At 45.3% G+C, this 22,012-nt stretch overlaps 1 protein-coding gene across 1 annotated transcript in view; it reads left to right on the top strand.

Annotated features, from left to right (window-relative positions):
* Positions 1 to 22,012, top strand: part of Colq (collagen like tail subunit of asymmetric acetylcholinesterase) — a 57,334-nt gene that overhangs the window by 2,010 nt on the left and 33,312 nt on the right. The gene's annotated exons all lie outside the window — the stretch shown is intronic.

The raw sequence follows: 22,012 nt of genomic DNA, 5'->3' as shown, positions 1-22,012 counted from the left end.
GCAGGCCCTAAGAGAGTGACAGAGAGATCACTGTGAGGCTAATTATAAAAGTGTGAGAAACAGAAGAAGTGGGAAGATATAGGAGAGGGCCCAAGAGAATCCTGGGGGAGTAGGGAGGCAGAGAAAGCAGGTGGCTGTGTCACCAAGAGTGTGTGTCAGCATGTGTCTCACAGATTTGTCTAGTCTGTGGACCATTCTTTTCCTGCCCACTGGAAAGCTTGATAGCCAAGTGTGGTGAGACCTCCTATGACTGCACTTGAGAAGCAGAGGCAGGAGGATTGTGTTCAAGACTGGCCTGGGTTACATAGTGAGACCCTGTTTGAAGAATCTCAAGAGGACTCAGTGGCTAATTTGGTCTGACCTAGTGTTTGTTTCTTTGTTATATTTGGGTTATAGATTTCTTTGAGAATCTGCTGAGGACTTAGGAACTAGGGACACCCACTTCTCTGGTTTCATCTCTGCCTCTTTTGTGCTGTTTGACTTCTGGGAGATAGTTGGATATAGATGATAAGCACCATGGGGGAAGGGACTGTGTCATCTTGTGCATCCGTAATTATAAATATTTCCAGAGTGAGAACACTGCTGGATCTGGAGATGCTCAGTAGCTACTTGTTGAGTGAAAGAACAAAAAACCCCTTGTCTGTAGGTTGGGGGATCATCCACATTTTTAGATTATTTAAGTATGTAAAAGCCAAGGTCACTAAGGCCTTCATAAAGCTAGATAGAAAAGAGCCTGTAATTTCTGAGAATAGCTTACTTAGGAGACAATGAACCCATGTAGTGTATACATCGTTTAGAGAAGGGTTATAAAGGTTGTACTGGTTGGGACACAATAGTGACAAGGTGCAGCTTGGATGGTGCAAAAGTAAAAATTTGAGTGAAGGGCTCACTTTCAGGGGAGTAGGGTCAAGGACACCTGCAATGTGGAGGGACACAGGGCTTTGTAACTACAAGAAGACTTTGCCATCCTGTGTTTGAGAAGATAGGGAAAGGAAGTAGGGAAATGGATTCCAGGAGCCTTGGAGCCTTGCAGGAGGGGCTGCCAAGCATAAGTCATGTCACACAGGGCCCCAGAGCAGGGAGGAGGAAAGTCTCCCACCTCTCTCTCTTCCCATCCTGACCACCTATTGTCAGAGCCTCCCATTGTCCAAACTCCACCCCAAGCAGAGCTCTAAGAAAGGAGCTCCTTCATGCAGACGATGGGATCAATGTATGGGGCACAGGAGCAGAGGCTCCCGACAGGGAAACATGGACTAACGTCCCCACCATGCACAGGCTCATCTGTTCTGTGCTTTTCTTTTCTTTGTCCCTCCTTTCCTTTCCCTCTTTACCCATCCTCTTTACTTCTTTTTCCTTTGCATGGTACTAGGGATTGAACCCAGGACCTTGAATAAACCGTGAATGCACTCCACGGCGGGGGCGGGGGCGGGGGGTGGCGATGACACCCCTAGCCCCACATGTCCTCCGGATACATTGCTAAGCCTGGGTTTTGTGATTGGGAATGTAAGCTTCAGACATTTGGCCAAATGATGAGGTCAACCAGGGACATTGTTGCCAGTCTAGCACAAGTATTTGCGTCCACTGTGGGAGTCACTTCACTTTGTTCCCCTTCTTCAGTTGCCATGGCTTCCCAAAGCACTGTTTTGAAATTAATTCAGGTTTCGTAATGAAACTGTTCCCTGAGTCAGGCAGACCAAAGAACTTTCAAATACCCACCTACAATCTGACTTGACCTGACCTTCTCTGTCCTGAACTTTGTACATTCTTACTGTTCTGAGGACGGTAAGCTGGGTGGATGCTGAAGTGAGAGCTACCGGGAAAACTGTTTCTCTTGGCCACTGTGTCTTAGGAGACTCTGCTGTGTGCTGGCAGTGTGTAAAGTGCTTCAGGGTTTCTCAGAGGCCGGTAGGTTGCAGCCTATGTTCTAGGGGGTGTGTGGAAGCCCTGGCTCAGAGTTCTCCAGGTCTGTGGTGGAAGAAGGTCCCCCTGCAGGGTGGGGCAGCCTCCCTTCTCTTCAGGAAGGACCTCCTCCTGAACCACGCAATAGCCTCAGCTCTCTGAATCAGCTGTGCATTACTGGACAACCTCCACTGGGCCACAGAGAAGAACCAAGCAGGGAGCACTAAGCACCAAAGAGACCACAATTGTGACTAATCCAGCTCCTGAGCTCGGGTGTTTGACACACTACTATCTCAGGTCCTTGTCCCAGTCTGTTATGTTTGAGCATCGTTCTTCCAGGCTCACACACTGCATATGGTAGATGCAGTGACAACACGCAGATTTTTTTTTGTTTTTGTTTTTGTTTTTACATTTTTATTTATTAATGTGTAGTGGTAAGGGGTGCGAATGGTTAGAGAAGACTGGAATCCTGCCTCTAAGTGTAGGGCTTTTATCAGTGTAGACCAAGTCTGGTTCTGGCCTGCAAGTGACCTCTTCAGTACAACAAGGCTACTCCCTCTCCCCCCAACACCATTCATGGAAACTCTCCTTTATTTTCTTCATTATCCATTCCCTCCTACTTTGTCCTCAGGTTGTCAATGTCCAAAGTTCTAACAAACAATTGAATACTGGTTTTGGCTGTTGTTGGCTTTTGATCTTGTTGTGTTGTCCTCTTGGCCTTGAAGTCCCTACATAGGTTAGAGTGGCCTAGTTATCACGATCTTTCTTAATCTTGTCTCCCAAGTGCTAGGATTACAGATACACATCTCTACGCTCAGCTTGACCATTGTGTTATAAACATGTTCATGACTTGCCCAGCCACTGATTTATCTCTCTGGTATTTCTATTTTAGTGGGGGAGGGCTAAAAAAAAAAATCAGAGCTATAGGATGTGCTCGTGAGATGAGTTTGAATCAGGGTGTTTTGGAGGATGGGACCTTCCTGTAACCAAAGCAATCCCACAACTTCGTTAGGCCTTGTGAGCCACCCTACCCTCTGCCTGCACAAACACATGCTCCTCTTCCATAAAGGATATTTCCCAGGCAGGCAAGAAGGCAGGCAGGAACTCTCCAGGGTGTTTGTGGATCCACATGTCAGAATCCAGATCAGGGAAAAGACACAAATCTAGTACAATAGAGTGAGGTCACTTGGAAGGGTGTGACTCTGTTCAGATGCTGGAATCCTCTGTTGCTATATTTTGTGGCCTATATGGCATCCAGCTACCTACTCTGCTGACTGGAAGCCAGCCAGACCACCATTTGGGGACCATCCAGATTCTTGGCACTAGATCATGGGTCATTTATTTGTGTCTGATGCCGATCAGCTATTGTTTAATGTCCCATAATGCACTTGCAAGCCGTCTCCTCTCATTTAGCTCCCCATATTTCCCCTGGATAATAAAATCAGAGAAGGTTCTTAACTTACAGGGCTCTCTGGGGGGGTCTCAGGCATCTGCCACCCCCATCTCAAGCCTCTACAGAAGCAGGGGCCTCTCCACTCCTCAATTCTATGAAAACAGAAGTGGTACGGGAGGTGGAAGGCTCTCCCTTTAGTCACCCCCTCCACCCCTCTGCACTATCAGCATACCCAGGGCTGCCTTCCTTTGATGCATAACCACACAGAAGCAGCATAGTTTCTTTGGAGACAGAGAGCCTCTGGCTTCCATGTGACATACAAGAAGCTGGTGACAGGCCTTCCTTCAGTGCTCCTAATGCTCATAGTACTGCTTGAGACCAGTAGGCCCAACCAATCTGCTACAGAGCCCTCTGACAGCTATGGAAGTACTTGCTCTTTACAGCATCCCCCACAGTAAGAGGTCCTGGGTTTGAGCCCTGACTATCATGGCTATAAACTGGATGGTGATGAAGTTCACTTCACTGGGGTGGCCTCAAGTTCCTCTTCTGTTAAATGGGCAGAGCAGATACTCCGGGAATATTGATTCATTCAACTAATTTTAATGAGAGCCAGCAAGTGGGTTGTAACACACAGAGAGTTACCCTACCCACAGAGAACTTCTGCCAATCATCTCTGAGAACTTGTCCTAGCTGTCCTGCTGGTTACTGCCTTCATGCTTTGGACCATGGAGAGAGCAGAGAGTTGAGGGTCAAATTGCTTTAATTGCAAATATTTAAAAAGTGGATGATTTTTATTTCTGGCATCTCCTGGAAACAGGTCTCTTGGAATGCCGACAGACTTGGTGGTCCCGATCCTTCCTTTTGGGATGGCATGTGACTGTATGGAGAATCTGTTCCCACTCACTCAATGTCTGCACACCCTGCTGCCTTACACCTGCTCTGTCTTCTAATTATATCTACCTCTTTGAGATACTCTGGGCATGTGACTCTAGGCCTTGGGGCCAGAAGCCCTGCTGGCCTGGCCTCTGCCTTTCCCTCCCTTCTCAGCCTCCAGCATGCCTTTCTAGGTTTCCAGAGTTCTGCACAGCTGCGTCTTGAGGGAGCACTCCACATCAGCAACCCTCTTAACAGTGCTGGAGGGAGCACTCCACAGCAGTCCCTCATAACACAGTGCAGGTTTCCAGCCCAGCTAGAACTGCTTAAGTAGTTCAACAAAGGGCCAGCATCTAAGCTGAACAGACCAATGAGATCCAAATCTGTAGGCTGTGGATCAAGCATGGGCAGCATTTCAAGTTCTCCTGGTGATCGGAAGGTTTGGTTCAGCTATGGCTAACCACCGCACTATAGCGAGCATCGGAGATAGTGAGGGCTTGATAAAATGTAGATCCTTGGAACCCACCTCAGGAGGTTTTGATTCCGAGGTTCTAGAACAGGACCAAGCATCTACATCACTGCAGTGTTTCTGATGCTGCCAGGCTGCAAGCTCATGGTCCACACTTTGAAAACCAGTTCCAGCTCACAGCAGAGTTACTTCATTAGCTTCCCGTGGACACGGATCACATCCAACACTGGCATAGGACACCCCTATTCTCTTACAGTTTTAGAGGCCCAAAGTCTGAAATAATTCCACTGAGGGGATCAAGGGCCTCGGAAGACTTAGGTCTCTCACCTTTTCTAGATGGAAGCTGCATTTCTCAGGTTCTTTGGTCCCCAGCCTTCTTTCCTGTGTTCATGTGCAGCCATGCTACATGTCATCTACACCTCCTTCACATACCCTCCTTCTCAGATCTCCTGGGTCAATCCCTTGTGTTTGTTTGTAGCACTGGGGTATGAACCCAGGAGCTTGAACATTTTAGGCAAGCACTCTAACAGGGAGCTGCATCCCCCCCAGCCTCTGCCTCTCTATTCTAAGGACACTTGTGATTACATTTAGGGACCTCCCAGATAACCCAGGATTGTCTCCTCCCTTCAGATATCTTAGTTGAACCCATAATGCCCTCTTTCCCAATAAGGTACAAGCACCAAAGATCAGGTCTAGATATCGATGGGGCCATGCAGTGTGCCACATTATCTTAAACTTTGTTTAAATGCTAGCACATTAAATGCAGCAGACAGGAATGTGGGTGCAAGCAGTGTGTTATCTGGTGGGACAGTGAGGAAAGTGAAACTCAAAGTCCATGCAAGGTGTTTTCCTGAACTGGTCACCACATCAGTCACTGGATTTCAATGCTACTGGGGACCCCAGGAAGACAGGGATCTGGGATAGTTACAAACCAAGTCTTGAGGACCAAATTTTGTTCACAAATCATCACAGAGGCAACTTCAGTGGCATTTGGGAGTAGCACTTCTAGCATTGTGCTCCTTGGAGTCAAGCTTTATATTTCTCTTAGTTTTGTGACCTTAGGCAAATAGCCATCCATCACATGAAAAGTACCTAACTCACAATATGTCCTCGGGATCGAGGAGGCTCTTTATGAACATTACAGTGCTGTGAATGGTGCCTGTCACACAACCTGGGAGACACAAACATTCTTGATCTTGTTTCCAGAATCTCACTGTGTGTAGACACACATCAAAAGGTTATGATTTACCCTACAGTTTATTGCATCAAAACCCAAAAACCTGAATAACTTTTTGCTTAACACACTTAGTGAATTAAAGCAGGAAATTCCATTTTCTGCCACTTTGTTTGTCAAGCAGACCCTAAAGAAGGAAGATACTGGGCCACTGGGGAAGAACTCTCTCCTTCCCTGGCAACAGGCTTCCTTGGTGTCTTTAAAAATAAACCTGACACTCTTCCATCTCTGAGCATCTCTCCATTCAAACTCATACTTATCTCCCCATGGCAACCCATGAAAACATGGAGGAGTTGCTTGTTTTGGAGCTGCAGACAGCTGAGAGGAAGCACATGGCTGGTGTCTTCTCACAGTCAACTGTCTGGGATAAGGGCTGAAAAGAGGAAGGAGAGAAACATGAATGAGACTTGTGCAGGCCTATCCCCTGCCAGCCTCCCTGGAACCCCTCTGCTCCAGCCCTGTCCCCACCCCCACCCTCCAGCCCTCTCCTCTGAAGACTTTGGGAAAGCCCCAGCAGCTGTCCTCTTGCTTCAGGGACTTCCCTCTGGGACTGATGTACCACGGAGGCCTTCTTAGCATCAGGCACCATGTAGAGCTTTGCAGTGACAGGGGGTGGGGTGACAACAGCCGTGTCACTTACAGAAACCTGCCTACTCAACTGGAGCTCTCTTCTTACTGTGACCCTAGTTCACTTCAGTGCCTTATCTGAAGGGCCTGCAGGGACCCATTGTCAGGAGAGGTTGAAACTGGCTTGCTGCTTTGTGTTCAGACAGGGCCTATATATTTTTCAAGACCATATTTATTGGGGTAAACCTCAAGATGATTTCTAGAAGCTTCCAAATTCCCCGTGGTGAGACAGAAAACAAATTCTCAACATGGAGAGCTAGTATTTGGAGGGATGAAGACTCCAGGGTCTAGAAGGCAGCAGAGCCCTGTGGGGATCACATTGGTTTGGGTTTGGGTGGCATCCTCCCTCACTGGTGGAATGTCGGTAGCAAGCAGAAGTAGAAGCCTAAGATGGCTCAAGGAGAATCAGGCCCTGTGGGAACTAATGGACAGTTCCTACAAGGAGCAAGAATGGCCAACAAATATGTAAAAATAATGTTCAACATCTTTAGCCGTCAGGGCCATGCAAATCAAAGCTACACTGGCTTTTTTCACCCCAGTTAGAATAGCTAACAAGATAACAAGCTGGGCATGGCACCTGGCCCAGTAAATCCAGCACTAGAGAGGCTGAGGCAGGAGCACTGAAATGATTTTAAGTCCAAATGGGCTACAGACTAAGGTCTTACCTCAAAAAGCCAAAAAGGAAAAGAAAAGGAAGCAATGGACAGTGAATGCTGCCAAGGACGGGGTAGGAGAGGAACCCTTGCACACTGCTGGTGGGAGTGCAAAACTAGTGAAGCCATTATGGAAGTCCATATGGAGGCTTCTCAAAAACTGAAGAGAGAGTCACTGTATAGCCCAGCTCTACCTTTCCTGGGCACATACCCAAGAGGACTCTGCATCAGCATTTTTCAGACATTCCCACAGATTCGTGTTTATTATAGTGCTAGTCACAGAAACCAAGATATGGAAGCTGGATAGATGTTTGTCAATAGATAAAAGGGTAAGGAAAATGTGGCATGGAAACACAATGGGAAAAAGTGACATGGAAACACAATGGGGAATGTGACATGGAAACACAATGGGGGATGTGGCATGGAAACACAAAGGGGTTTTCTTCAGCTGTAGAGAACAAGATTGTGCCTTTTTCAGGAAGGTGTCTGCAACTGGAGTTCATCATGTTGAGCAAAATAAACTAGATTCAGACAAATATCACATTTTTCTCATATAAGGACTGTAGACACTATTTATAAACACAGAGATAATACATATTTATAATTATAGTACATACAACTATGAAAACATTAGCATGTATGTTTCCATATGACAATAAGAAAAGACCTATATGGAGGCATGAAATGGCCTAAATAGAGAAAGAGAGGATAATAAGAAAGAAAGACAAATATATTTCTCTCATATGCAGAGTCTATACTTATATGCAGCTTGATATTGTGCAGGTAATCATGACTGTAGTGAGTTTATGAGTTCAGCAGCCATGTCAATTTCAAAGCACCCCCCCACCAGCTCTTATGATTTCTGCCCTCCCATGATGTCCCCTGAGCCTTGGTGGGGCTGTGTGTGTGTGTATTTGTAAATGGCTCATTTATGGCTGTATGCTTACAGTTTACTTAATCTCAGTCCTTTGACAAGTTCTGAGTGTCTACATTAATTGCTACAAAAGGCAATTTCTCCAAACGTATGGGTAGAAGCATAAATATTCAAAGGCTTTTTACAGGACAATAAACAATAGTACAAGACTCCATGGAAGGGCCTGTGCCCTCCTAGCCATGGGCTCTGACCAAGTTTACAGGAACAGACTTTTGTTTCCTGTTTTAAAGCATAAAAATATGTCTTCTGTTCTCTCATGCGTGCATGCACACAAGCGGACGCACGCGCACACACGCGCGCCTGACAGAGAGAGAGAGAGAGAGAGAGAGAGAGAGAGAGAGAGAGAGAGAGAGGAGAATAATCAGGGCTATTTGGGAGAAGAGAGACTAACAAAAGTAATATGGGGGACAAGGAATGCTAATGGGAGGCACATATGAGTACAAGATACATACATACATATATATATTATAAGAAAGACAATTATTTCGTATGCTAACTTAAAATTAATAAAAAGAAAAAGTAAGCAGACTTACATTTTATAATACAAAGTACAAATATAAATATATTTTAAATATGAAATAGGAACTGTAAGATTATTAAAAGAAAACTTGGGAGATTTGTTTTGTTTTGAGACAGAGTTTCTCTGTGTAGCATTGGAGAATGTCCTGGAACTTGCTCTGTAGACCAGGCTGGCCTTGAACTCACAGAGATCCACCTGTCTCTACCTCTTGAGTGCTGGGATTAAAGGTTTTCACCACTACAACCTAGCCAAATACATTTTTTAATAGAGTGGAATTTAATGCATCAACACAGAATAATCTTTGGATATGTATAAATGAGCTAAATGGGCTAGACATGGTGACTTACAGTGAAGAAATCTAAGGCAGGAAGATTTCTGCAATTAGAAGGTTACAGAAAGCCTCAGGTTTATCTTGGCAACTTGTTCCATTGAAACTTTGTTGCTCAATGGAGTCCAAAGGGGCAACCCTGTGTTCTCCAATTTCTGAAATACAGGGATTCATATGAGTTGGCCAGATGCCTGCCTGTGCTTTCGGCAGCCAAGGGCTCCCAGGAACCCAGCTTCTCTCTTTCCCACTTGTGGAACCCCAGACAATTTATATAGCAGGGTCAGATGGAAAGGACATTTAGGGGAAGGGGTTAAATGATCCCTGTAGTTTTGTATTTCAAGTTCCCATAGTGTCACCGTGGAAAAATGAAGGCATGGAAACACAGGGTCTTTCCACCCATCCACAGCTGTCAGCAGGTGTTGGAAATAACTCACCCTGCACCCTGCAGGCCCAGGGCAGCTGACCTGTGGCCAGATTTCCTGAATAATTCCACAAACTTGGCCTTCCCTGTCAAGCCGAGCAGAAGATTTAATAGTGCCCGCTGATTGATGCTGGCTGTTGTAATCGAATTCCCAGCCAAGGCGCAGCCAGCATCGAGGAGGCTTCTTGATGTTCCCTGGTCTCCTAATAACATTGTCTCCTCCTCCCTCTCCATCCACCACAGGCCATTTGGTCAAATTAGAGCATGAACTCAAAGAAGCAGATGCCTTCCTTTAGATAAGATCCCAAACAATTCCCTTGTGGGAGGAAAGGGGGGTGGGCTTGTTCTCTTTTGTTCTTGAGGCAAAGGAGGCATCGTTGATATGTGGCTTGGAAAAAAATAATGGCAACCAGGAGGTGGCTCTCCTTCTTCCTTGCAGCTCCTTTCAAGGTGTCTTCATGGCATGTGTGAGGGCGGGGTGGGAAGGAGGGAAGGTGTCTTGTCCTCAGGATGAGTGGCTGCAAACTCCTCAAAGCGTTGACACCTAAGCTCTGTGTGGCCTCAGGGCCCCTAGATTGGTCAACAGAGGCGCATGGCTGACCTGCCTCAATCTTTATCTTATAGTTCTAAGTTGATTTCTTAAATCTTTTAATTTCTCTCTTATTATGAGTAATTTCAACAATTCAAAAGGAATTGTGAAAAGAACCGCTCAGGGGCCACCAGTACTCAGCTTACTGCTGTGGGCTGAATGATGGCCCCTAAAGACTCCTCACACCCCCCCAGTACATTGGAATGGGACTGTTGAGGATATGGAGTCTTTAAAGAAGAAATTGATTAAACAAGCCTTAGGGTGAACCCTAATCCACTCTAAACAGTGACCTTACAAAAGATGGAGACTTAGACACACAAAGAGAAACCAGGGACACAGGCATAGGGGAGCGGCATGGAGGGACACAACAAGATGGTATCCAGTTGCCCATGAGTCAATGAGGAAGGTCACAAGAGAATCTACACCTTTACCATGTTGGCTTTGGACTTCTAGGGACCAGAACTATGAGAAATGAGTGTGTGTATGAACAAAGCCACCTGGTCTGAAATACATCAGCTCACAGCTCAACAGTGAATCACCAACCACCCCGATTCTCCTCAAGCAGTGCTTGGCCATGTTCACTGTTCAACCACCTGTCTCCTTTTTGTTACTATTTTGGTGGATTTTAAGGTGACTTGAAGACTCTGTCCACTTTGAAGAGAAGCCTGGAGAAGGTAAATGTGTCTGAGAAAGCCAAGCAACCAGCACATTTGATTGAGCCCTGGCTGTGACTGGAGAGTCAGAAAGACATACAAAATGAGTAATCCATGAATAATCACAAAATTTTATTGCAAAGACAGGATGTGGGGTGGAGAGATATAGCTCAGCCAGTAAAGGCACACGTTACCAAGCCTGATTTCTTGAGTTTAATGCCTGTGACCCACCTGGTAAAAGGAGAGAACCAGCTCCTACAAGTTGTCTTTGATTTCCACATACTTGCCATGGCACATAGACACACATGTACATAAATAAGATAAATAATGAAAGCTTTAAAAAACAAATGTAGGATTTTCCTATATTTAAATATAAATACAATAATTATATACATATAGTGTATATAACAATCACATATAAATGTATATGTGTATATATATAAATATAATGAAAATAGGTGATCTATAAAGGGGGTGGGGGAAAGGTAAACAAGAGAAGTTAATGAGGGGAGAAAAAGAATGTATTCATGTTTTCTTGCATGTAGAATATATATATATATATATATATATATATGGCATAAATGCAGAAGGGGATTACTTGGCGGGGAGAAGTGATGGAGAGGAAAGGGGCAAATAAGAACAAGGAATGATGACATATGAGTGAGAATGTGATCATAGGAAACCTATTATTTTATGTGATAACTAAAAATAAAATAAATGTAGACAGATTGCTATTATTGGTAAATGGCCATGTCCCCAGACAGATTTTTAGATATAATCTCTGGCTTCCTTAGGTGTTTGTTCTCTGGGTGGTACTAGACACTGTGCCCCCAGTCTGATCTACATAGTAAATGACAGGTCAGACATGGCTACATAGACCTTGTCTAAAGAAAAGAAAAATTCAGGGCTGGAGAGATGGCTCAGTGGTTAAGAACACTAGCTGATTTTCCTGAGTTCAATTCCCAGCAACCACATGATGGCTCACAACTATCTGTAATGAGGTCTGGTGCCCTCTTTTGGCCAGTAGGGATAGATGCAGGCAGAACACTGTATACAGAATAAATAAATCTTTTTGTTTGTTTTTTTTTGTTTTTTTCTCATTTCTTTTTTTTTACTTTTTTATTTTTTGTATATTTGAATTACAAACAAGATTGAATTACATGACAATCTCAGTTCCCTTCTCCCTCCCTCCCTCCCTCCTCTACCACCCCCCCAACTAAAATCCTATCTGTCATATGTCCTTTCTTCTAATCTACACCTGACTCAACCTTTCTGCTTCCTCATGACCTCTGCATCCTTCCTTTTCTTCCCTTCTCCTTCTCATAGCTCCCTCCCCCCTCTTCCCATGTTCTCAATTTGCTCAGGGGATGGTGACCCTTTCCCCTTCTCCAGGGAACAAAGTTTGTCTCTTTTAGGGTCCTCCTTGTTTACTAGTTTCTCTGGCATTGTGGATTGTAGGATGGTAATTCCTTACTCTATGTCTAAAATCCACATATAAGTGAGTACATATCATATTTGTCTTTTTGTGATTGGGTTACCTCGCTCAGAATGGTTTCTTCAAGTTCCATCCATTTTCCTGCAAATTTCAAGATTCCATTGTTTTTTTCTGCTGAGTAGTACTCCATTGTGTAAATGTACCACATTTTCTCCATCCATTCTTCGGTTGAGGGGCATCTATCTAGGCTGCTTCCAGTTTCTGGCTATTACAAATAGTGCTGCTATGAACATGGTTAACAGATGTCTTTGTTGTATGAATGTGCTTCTTTTGGGTATATGCCTAGGAGTGGAATTGCTGGATCTTGTGGTAGACTGATTCCCATTTTCTTGAGGAGTCACCATACTGATTTCCAAAGTGGCTGTACAAGTTTGCACTCCCACCAGCAGTGGAGGAGTGTTCATCTTTCTCCACATCCTCTCCAGCATAAAGTGTCTTTGGTGTTTTTTTATTTTAGCCACTCTGATAGGAGTAAGATGGTATCTCAAAGTTGTTTTGATTTGCATTTCCCTGATGGCTAAGGATGTTGAGAACTTTCTTATGTGTCTTTCATCCATTTTAGATTCCTCTATTGAGAATTGTCTAGTTCTGTACCCCATTTTTTAATTGGATTGTTTAGTGTTTTGGAGACTAGCTTCTTGAGTTCTTTGTATACTTTGGAGATCAGCCCTCTGTCAGATGTGGGGTTGGTGAATATCTTTTCCCAGTCTGTGGGCTGCCGTTTTGTCTTGCTGACTGTCTCCTTTGCCTTACAGAAGCTTCTCAGTTTCAGGAGGTCCCATTTATTAATTGTTGATCTCAGTGTCTGTGCTACTGGTGTTATGTTCAGGAATCGGTCTCCTGTACCAATTAATTCAAGGTATTTCCCACTTTATCTTCTAATAGGTTCAGTGTGGCTGGGTTTATGTTGAGGTCTTTGATCCATTTTGACTTAAGTTTTGTGCAGGGCAAAAGACTCGGGTCTAACTGCAGTCTTCTACATGTTTGCATCCAATTATGCAGCACCATTTGTTGAAGATGTTCTCTTTGTTCCAGCGTATATATTTGGATTGTTTGTCAAAAATCAGGTGTTTGTAGGTGTGTGGGTTAATATCAGGGTTTTCAACTCTATTCCATTGGTCTACCTGTCTATTTTTGTGCCAATACCAAGCTGTTTTCAGGACTATAGCTCTGTAACAGAGCTTGAAGTCAGGGATGGTGATGCCTCCAGAAGTTCGTCTATTGTACAGGGTTGTTTTGGCTATCCTGGGTCTTTTGTTTCTCCATATAAAGTTGAGAATTTTTCTTTCAAGGTCAGTGAAGAATTGTGTTGGGATTTTGATGGGGATTGCATTGAATCTGTAGATAGCTTTTGGCAAGATTGCCATTTTTACTATGTTGATCCTGCCTATCCAAGAGCATGGGAGATCTTTCCATTTTCTGGTATCTTCTTTAATTTCTTTCTTTAGAGACTCAAAATTCTTACAGTACAGGTCTTTCACTTTTTTGGTTAGTGTTACTCCAAGGTATTTTATGTTGTTTGTGGCAATTGTAAAGGGTGATGTTTCTCTGATTTCTTTCTCCACCAATGTGTCATCCTTATATAGTAGGGCTACAGATTTTTTTGAGTTAATCTTGTATCCTGCCACTTTGCTGAAGGTGTTTATCAGCTGTAGGAGTTCCCTGGTAGAGTTTTTCGGGTCACTTATGTAGACTATCATCTGCAAATAGTGAGAGTTTGACTTCTTCCTTTCTGATTTGTATTCCCTTGATCTCCTTTTGTTGTCTTATTGCTCTAGCTAGAACTTCAAGGGCAATATTGAAGTGGTATGGAAAGAGTGGACAGCCTTGTATTGTTCTTGATTTTAGAGGAATTGCATCGAGTTTCTCTCCATTTAGTTTGATGTTGGCTGTTGGCTTGCTGTATATTGCTTTTATTATGTTGAGGTATGTTCCTGCTATCCCTGACTTCTCCAGGACCTTTATCATGAAGGGGTGTTGGGTTTTGTCAAAGGCTTTTTCAGCATCTAGTGAGAAAGAAAGAAAAAAATCTAATCACAGTTCAGCATCCCTGGTAGGGGATGACTCAGCTCCAGGAGACACTTGGTCTTTTCCATATTGTGGTCCCACCCTCCCTCAGGGGTAGAATCCCCTGCATTCAAAACTATTGGCAAGAAGAGTCACATGCTTCAGTTCTCAGGGGTTGTCCTGGACTGTGGAGTAGTGAACTCTTTGAGGGAAATGCCAACTTCTCTGCACAGCTCCAACTTCCAGACAGTCCTGAGATTGATAGACAGTTGCTGGGAGGGAGGTAGCCAGCTGGGTAGGGAGTGATCAGAACGGAGGGAAGCTGCTGGCTCCATAGAAGTACTGAGAAAAACAGGAAGGGTGTAAGTGGCTGGGGTCAAGCAAGCCTGGCTAAGGAGGCTGTGGGAGGCCACCTCTTCACAGAGCTGTGTGTAAAATTCCTTATGAACTCCATTTCCAAGTCTGTTCTAGTTGTGGAGCCCAGACCTATTAACACGGTTTTGCCAAAAGTCATTTTCCCTTCTCAACATGGAGAAGGTTAGCCAAGAGCACTAATGGCAAAATATGTGGAAAGTGCTAATCCAGCATCACCATTGTTTTAGTGTTCAAGGCTTGGCATGCCACAGTGTTCAATAAATATTTGTAGACTCCAGTAGAATGTTCAGTAGGTCTATCCCAAAAGCAGTGGAACTGGAGGCAACATTTAGTAAGACTTAAGGCTGTTGGCATTGACATTAAGACTAGCCCTGTGGGAGACAAAGGACTAGATCAACTCCAGTACAAGGAAAAGTGGGGACTTAAAGGAGCCAGTTGGATGAGTGGATGGAAAAATACTATGGTAGGGGGATTCTGGCAAAACCAGCTCAAAAGATTTTTGTCAAAAGCAGGCCAGAGTCATTCAATGTCAAGCATGGAAATGAGGACTCAAGCTGATGTTAAGAATGAGAAATTCCCCTGAGCCTGGTATTGGTGGCACATGCCTTTATCCCAGCACTTGGGAGGCAGAGGCAGGCAAATCTCTGTGAGTTCGAGGCCAGCCTGGTCTACAAGAGCTAGTTCCAAGACAGCCTCCAAAGCCACAGAGAAACCCTGCCAGAAAAAAAAAAAAAGAATGAGAAATTCCTTTAGGTTGATTAGTTGGGGGGTGGGTGTAGGGTAGCTACAACTGTAAGAATGGATGCAGGAGCCCAAGTTCAAGCTGGAGTCTTAGTCAAGAGGAGTCAGTGAAGCATGACTGAGGTTTGGTCAAGGGGAGGGGGCAGTCTTTGTCAATGGACTTCTTCAATTACACTGCTTACAAAGGTCTGGAGATGGAACAACATATTTGAAGTGCCCTACGGCTGGTAGGATCCTGAGCTCTGCTCCCAAACATGTAGTCTTCTGAAAAGTATGTTTTGTGTGTGTGTGTGTGTGTGTGTGTGTGTGTGTGTGTGTGTGTGTGTGTATACACATGCATACATGCATGTGCATGCTAGTGTGCAAGTGTGTGGCGTGTATTTAGAGATCAAAGGTCAATTTGCAGGAGTTGGTTCTCTCTTTCCACCATGTGGTGCCCTGGGACTGAACTCAGGTCAGGGTTGATGACAAGGGCCTAAACTCTCTGAGCCATCTCAATGACTCTTTTCCTTGAATTTTGAAAGAAGATCTCACTATTTAGCTGAGGCTGACCCAGAACTTACAATCCCCTGTCTCTGGAGCACCAGGATTACAGGATCATGGTTGTTCACCAGCGTATCTTGCTCAAGTATGGACACCTTTTCCTCATATGAGAACTCTGGGTCTCTGGGGTCAGGTGCTGAACTGACTGGCTTGGCCACAGATATCTGTCCATGCAGCAGTGGTAGGAGAGCCAGGGGAGGCAGACGTTGTGATAGAATCCATTTTGGCTGTGATCAGCAATGACAGGCCCCTGTGCTACAGTAGGGACTGGAAATTCTGGAATGGTGCCCAGGGAGGCAATATTCCAGAAGTGGTCCTCTGGCCTGGGTGATAAATCCCAGAGCCACAATTAAGACAAAGCACTGTGAATGTGACACCTGTTGACAGCGGCAGGATGGCCCAGAAATTGATTATGAATGAAATTTTGCAGGCAGCTCATCAGTAGTAAGCTGGGCCTGGGCCCAGGCATAGGAGTAAAGCTAAGGACAAGGCTTGATACCAGGGAGGAGGGATGCACCTCCCTCTCTTCAGGGCCCTACAGAGGGTCTGTGTCCAGGAAGCACAGCCTCGGTGGAGAAGCTGGAGAGAGCTCAGAGCTCACCTGGCCAGTGCCCTTTCATATGCAGGGGAAAGAAGTCATCCAATTCAAACAGCAATTTCCTGCCAGGGATAAGGACCAGAGATCCTAAGTCCCAGGCTGGCTGGAGCTAGGGGAGTGGTAGGAAGGTGGTGTCTGCAATGACAGAGGATGAAGAGAGCAGGTTAAAGTTGGAAATGGAGTAAGACAGACAGGAAAGAGCAGCCAAAGGACACACAAAAAGATGCAGGATGCACATTCGCAGCCTATTATTAAGAACAAATTGAAATTTAGAATTGCTCATGGCCCAGTGACTGTGGGGGGCATTGACTGACTTTCACAGGAGCAACATGAGGCCAGCTGAGCTGGTTATTATTGAGGGCTGAAGAGACAGCACCTCAGTTAAGAGCACATCTTGTAGAGGACCCAGGTTCTTTTCCCCGCACCCACATGGTGGTTCACAACCATCCCTAACACCAATCCTAGGAGTTCCGATGCCCCTTCTTACTCTTGAGGGCACCAAGCACACATGTGGTGTGCATAAACATGTACAGGCAAAACAGTCACACATAAAGTGAATAAATCTTTTTTTAAAAGTCTGATGCTACGTGCTATTAAAAAAAAAGAAAGAAAGAATGGTTTTACTGTGAAAATGGTGAACTTCCCAGGGTTTGTGACGTAATGCTTAGGGGAGGAAAATGAAGCTCTGACCAGGTGTGGTGGTACATGCCTGAAATCCCAGGACAGGAGAATCACTGTAAGTTGAAATCCTAACCTACACTACACAATCCTAGTGTAGCTTGGGTTACAGAATGAGACCTCTCCAAAAAAGATGACTAGGAGGAAAAGAAAGAGGAAGAGGAGGAAAAGGAGGGACAACATGGGGACTGTGCTAGTTATTTTTCTGTTACTGTAACAAAACACCATGACCAAGGTAACTTATAGAAGAAAACATTTAATTGTCTTATGGCTTCAGAGGGTTAGATCCATGATGGTAGAAAGAAGGCATGGTGGCAGGAAGAACTGAGAACACACACCCGGTTGGGAAAGCAAGATGCAGAGAGAACACACTGGGAACAGTGATAGTCTTTTGAAACCTCAAAACCTGTCCCCAGTGACACACCTCCTCTAACAAAGCCACACCTTCCCAAAGAAATCCAGCAACTGGGACCAAGTATTCAAACAGATGAGCCTGTGGGGGCCATTCTTGCTCAAACCATTGCAGGGACTATGACCACAACAAGGGGGCTGGGGAGATGATGCAGGTGATATTGTTCAACGGTTGGGCCTCTAAACTGAGTGCTCCCTGCCCTTGGTGCTGTTTGCTCTGATGTCTTAGACCTAGTTCCCAGAGGAACTGAATCTGAGCCTTCCCTCTCCCTCTCCTCCCCACTTTGTGCCAGGAAAAAAAATCTCTGCTTTTAAGGCTCAGTTCAAATGCCACCTCATCCAGGAAGCATTTCTAACTACTGGTTTCATTCTCTCTTGGTCAACTATCTCTCCTGCAAATTTCTCCAGACATCCCTCACTATGCTCCACTCTTTCACCCTGAAAAGGTTATCCAAAACCTGATAAAGAGCCGCCTCTGTGCCAGAATTCCAAAAGCCCTAGCTCTAATCTTCCCAACTGAGTAGCAAAACAGCTTATGCAATACCCACTTTACAGGTGAGAAAGCTGAGACTCCGAATAGAGTCTTCCTCATGGGCACTTAGCTGTTAGGTGGCAAGACCAGGACCTAAGCCATGTTTGCCTGATGCCAGGATTGGTACTGTTTCTGCATTGAACAGCAATTGCTGAAATCAAGTCTAGTCATTGTACATCCACACACTTGGCCTTCTTTATGTGTTCCTAGTGAATGATGCATACGATGGATAGACACTGTCCTTTCATTTGGTGGTATAGTGCTGGGGTCAGCAGACTACAGCCCAGGGGCCAAATCCAGCATGCCTCCTATTTTTTATAAACAGAGTTTTTTTCAGAACTTGGTTACACTCATATCTTTATATATTGCTCATGACTGCTTTTGTGTATAATGGCAAAGTTTTTTTTTTTTTTTTTTTTTTTTTGCCACAGAGACCATGTCTCCCTGGAATCCTAAAACATTTGATATCGGCTGTTTGTAGAAAAAGTTTGCTACTTTTGTTATAAAGCTCATCATTAGAATGTTTAAATTAGTGCTTTTACAAAGTACCAATAACCTTATCTTTTATGCCTTAGAATATTATGTATGTTCATGCTTTGGATACATAATAATGTATCAGGCAGCATATTTCAGTATGTATCTGGCATGTGCCACTTTATTATTTTGTAGACAAGGTTCCTATAAAAAGGTTTGAGGCTGGGGATGTAGCTCAGTAGTAGACTACATGGTTAGCATGCATGAGGTCCTGGGTTCAACCCTCATGGTCTTTGAAAACATACATATTTGTATGTGTATATATATTTACATATGTAGAAGACTACAAATCGTGTGTGTGTGTGTGTGTGTGTGTGTGTGTGTGTGTGTGTGTGTGTGTCTGTGTGTGTGTGTGATATCTAGGGTTTGTGTTTTGTGATTTTGAGTGTGACTTTATTGGCAACAACTTGCCAGGCATAGCAAACCCTGAGCCACAGGTCTTCCCTGAAGCAGAAGAGGGATGAGTCTCCTTGAACACCCTCTGTGGAGTGTGACTCTGATGCATGCCAGAGCAGCACTGATGAGGCAGTTTTGAGGCAAATGAAAAGCTGCCTGGCTGACAGACTGTGTTGTTTCCTCCTAGTGGTGTATGAGGTGATCAGTGCCCTAACCTTCCAAACTCATATCCTCCCCTGGGCAGAGGGTACCGTGTCCCTGTGGCCTGTCCTACAGAAGCATCAATGAGGAGCTAGAGAAGGGCTGCTGACCTATCCCTGCTCCCTGGAGCTCAGGACTGGCCCCTGAAAGCCTGGCATCTGGGGCAGAAGCAACATCAAAGCTGGGATTGGCCGACTCCCACCACAAATGCCAAGCAGGCCAGGCGAGGGCAGCGTGGGGGCGTGACAAATCTCAGCCTGCCTCTAGCTTGTGTTCCCCAGCCAGTCTGCCTTGGGCCTTGCCCCAAGATGACGGGCCCATCATTCAGCTTCACTTATCTCCTCACCATTTCAGGACTTCTCTGTCACTCAGCTGGCTACTTGGGTAAGAGTGTGTATGTGTGTGTGTGTGTGTGTGCGTGCGCGTGTGCGCAAGCGCGCGTGTGCACACATGCGTGTGCGTTTATAGAGAGAAGAGAGAGAGGGAGAGGGAGGGAGAGAGAATATATACATGCGTTATTTTTTTAAAAAAGACTTGCACAGTAGGCTTGTCCTGAGAGCATTTGCAGACTTTAAATTGGAAACTCCTCAGCCAGTGTTAGGATTGCAGGGTAAAGGGGTGTGATTGAGTCAGTGGGGGCCTTGCATATATGCCTATGCGTGTGACTTTGTCTGTTGTCCCTCTTGTGACCTTGACTCCAGGGTGGCTGGCAGCTGTTGTCCCCTTGACTTTGAAGTAAAACCATGTTCTGTGGTCCATGACTCCCCCCTGGCATTAGATGGCTGGGATGCTTGCCATCATTCCAGGCCAACTGGCTTCGGTGACATGGCTCAAAGGCAGTAGCCACCAAAACACCGAATCACTTTCTTTGCAGTTATGTCCTCACCTGCTGCCCAGGCCCACTCTGGTGCAAACCTCCCCCATGACCTTACAAGGAATTTCAAAATGTTTTCACCTTTTGGATCAGAATTTGTTTTTCAAAGGCAATATGATCCTTGCATGGGACCCGAGGTAAAGTTCTTGGAGTCAAGCTTTTCTAGAATATGTGAATTGTAGACAGTGCTGGGCAAATTGCAGCTAGTGTGTGGATATTACTGTTGCTGGATCTTCCAGCCTACCATGGATGCACCCAGTGACACCATGGAATATGCCTTTTACTTTGCCTTTTCTGGTGTTTCCTTCTAACACCACTCCAACAGGTGGATGAGAAGTGAAAACTTGATAGGCTACCACCCTATGCACAGGCAGGTGTGATCCACTAGTGTATGGCTGCACTTGGCACGTTCCAACCTGCTAAGGCGGGATGCCTTCTTCTTTCATAGCTGCTTCCTTTGGTAGCTTTTAGTGACACACTGGCTTGCCCTAAGGGATGCTGTTTGGTGTAGGAGGTTGAAATAGGAACAGCTGTCTTGGTGGCCTTGCTTGGTGGCCTGGGCTTGTCTTGCATGCAGGAAAATGAAGATAGACCTTGTGGTCATCCTGGTGTCACACTTGCCTTAAGAACTGCCTTTGGAGGCAGAATATGACAAACTCTTGGTGGTACAGATGAGGAAACTCAGTCCTTGGGCTAAGGAAGTGAGTTGTACTGTATCACATGGCCACATTCCCCCCACCCCACCCCGCACACTCTTAGATTCAAGTCCCTATATTTCTAAGAGTCCAGTGGTATAGATCACTTTCCAAGAATGTACCTCATTTTCTCAAAATAAAGCATGGAAAGGGATCCTTTCCAATGAGGAAAAAAACAAAACACTTGCCAAAACCTTCATTAGACGTTTGCCTCTACTTTGGCAGTGCCATACCCACAGATAACATGGCATTAGTATCGTTAAGTGAGGGCGGTGGTCTTGGAGTCCCTTGGTAGTTGACATTGCCAAGACAGCTGTCTGGGGATGAGCCATGCACATGGTGCACCCCGGCCACTAAAGGGACCATGTACTACACACACACACACACACACACACACACACACACACACACACGAGCCTTCTGGGGCTCTTCCAGGCTGGTCCCTGAGCTTATGTATGATTCCAGCAGAGACAGCACAGGCCAGGGAGAGACCCATGGGCCACTCAACACCAAAATAGACATTCAAGCCCCAGCTTAATTGACAGGGAGAGTGGAAGGCGTCGGGGGGGGGGGCGTTTGCTCCCAAACTCATCCACCTGATGGAAATACTCAGTGCTGGAATGAGCTGTAAATAAACCAGACTGTGCTAAAAACAAACAGCTCCTGGAGTTGGGGGAGGGGCAGAAATCCAAGCCCTCCACCTGCTGGGATGAAGTAGGTCAAGGGGGAGAATAGGGAGGGATGGGGTTAGTGTTCAAGGCAGATGCTTTGGCAGCAAAAGCAGCTGATAATTTATGTTCACTGAAGATGCCTCCAGTTTCCAGGAAGAAGTGAGAAAAGCGATTGCATTAAGACACCCAAGCTCTTTCATTAAGGGGCTCCCAGGGTGCTGGACAGGCCACATTGGAAACCATATATGGACTGGAAAATCAATGGTGATGGTGCAAAGTAGGCACATGGGCTGCCAGCCCCCCAGGTGTTCTTTCCAGGAGGGGCCCTTTGGAGAACTGCCTTGGATCTTTGCTGTCTACTGCGGCAATAGGAAGGCAAAGGGAATGATCTGGAGGGGACTGAAACAGGTTTCTGAGGCTAGTGTGTACCTGGCACCTTCTTCGCTAGCCTGGAGAAGCTTAAGCTGTCTACTCCTGGCTTCTCTAACTGGGAAAGAACTGGTGGTAGAGTAAAGCTTGAAAACATAACTATCATTTTCTAACAAGAAAGAGAGCAGTGGGGGCTGGAGGATGGCTCTGTAGTTAAGAGCGCTGGCTGTTCTTCCAGGTGACCAGGGTTCAAATCTCAGCAACCACATGGCGGGTGTTACCCTAGCTCCAGGAGATGC

Source organism: Cricetulus griseus (assembly GCF_003668045.3).
Source record: "Cricetulus griseus strain 17A/GY chromosome 1 unlocalized genomic scaffold, alternate assembly CriGri-PICRH-1.0 chr1_1, whole genome shotgun sequence".
Classification (NCBI taxonomy): domain Eukaryota; kingdom Metazoa; phylum Chordata; class Mammalia; order Rodentia; family Cricetidae; genus Cricetulus; species Cricetulus griseus.
Note: the sequence above shows the minus strand (reverse complement) of the source record. Positions and strands in the feature narration are given on the sequence as shown.